Source organism: Penaeus monodon, chromosome 30 (genome assembly GCF_015228065.2).
Source record: "Penaeus monodon isolate SGIC_2016 chromosome 30, NSTDA_Pmon_1, whole genome shotgun sequence".
Taxonomy (NCBI): Eukaryota; Metazoa; Arthropoda; class Malacostraca; order Decapoda; family Penaeidae; genus Penaeus; species Penaeus monodon.
The window spans coordinates 20819994-20821017 of NC_051415.1; the positions used below are offsets into that span (position 1 = coordinate 20819994).

Genomic DNA, 1024 nt, shown 5'->3' on the forward strand with positions numbered 1-1024 from the left:
TGTTGATCGTGTTCAATGTAAGGTAAGAAGTCTTCGTTTTTATATATGATATCTGAATTATGATACATCTGCACATTATATGACCTTGTGCAAAATTCTATATTACTAATTGAAAAAGTTTTGTCTAAGAGGCTTGTTTTTTTGTTGTTGTTTTTTTTATCAAAAGATGTGCTTACATATTATACTGTATATGAAATGACACGGCCAAGCATAAATGGTTCCAAACAATGCACTGTTAGTATATCAATTTACTTCAGTGACATCAAAGGCCATATGCAACTGCAAACGACACGCTGTATTTCTGAATGTCTCGCATTCTTGGGTAATGACAGATTTTTTTCCGGAACGATATGTCTGGGAATGCAACTGACTACTTCATAATAACTGAAAGTAACAAAAAGTAGTGCATTCGTGCTAGGATTCATTGCGTAAATAATGCAGAAGACAAAACTATCTAACAGGAGAGCGGATTCCACGAATAAGCCAACGAGAGCTGAAACTGTTATGCCTGGGTAAATGACAACCCTACATAATAAACTAATTTAGTGTAAAGTAAGATTCATGAATCGGCAAAGTACAAAGAAAATGCATATTTAGTATTACTAATAAGTAAGAATAGAACTACAGAGTGCATCAATTTTATAAAATACCCTCTATAGCATTTACATTTACCACACAGATGAAGTGCAACATTATTAGACTGGCACTAGATCCAAACCGAAGAAAATAAACGGAAAGATAAACCAGGCATACCTCTATAATCCTGCAACACGTGTACATTATGTAGCCCTTGCACGTGAACATATTCTGTTAAGAAAAAATCCAGATCGAAAGGCCTTCCACGAGACGTCTTTTGAGCCGCCAAAAGACCGGCTGTCAGTAGTGCAAATATCAGCTTCATGGTTGTGTTGAAGAGTCGAATCCAGGTCCGAGATGGTGTTGCTGGCGCTTCGCTGGTGGGGACTGAACTGGCTCGGACCTGCTGTCTGGATTTGCGGCAGACATTTTTTTGTGTGTCTCCGGT

General features: G+C 37.8%; 1 protein-coding gene across 1 annotated transcript in view; it reads right to left on the minus strand.

Annotated features, from left to right (window-relative positions):
• Positions 1-914, minus strand: part of LOC119592380 (glutamate receptor-like) — a 10696-nt gene extending 9782 nt beyond the window's left edge. The window contains exon 1 of the mRNA XM_037941202.1: positions 754-914. The gene's annotated coding sequence lies outside the window, so the exon portion shown is untranslated. The remainder of the gene's footprint in view (positions 1-753) is intronic.
• Positions 915-1024: the final 110 nt, after the last annotated feature.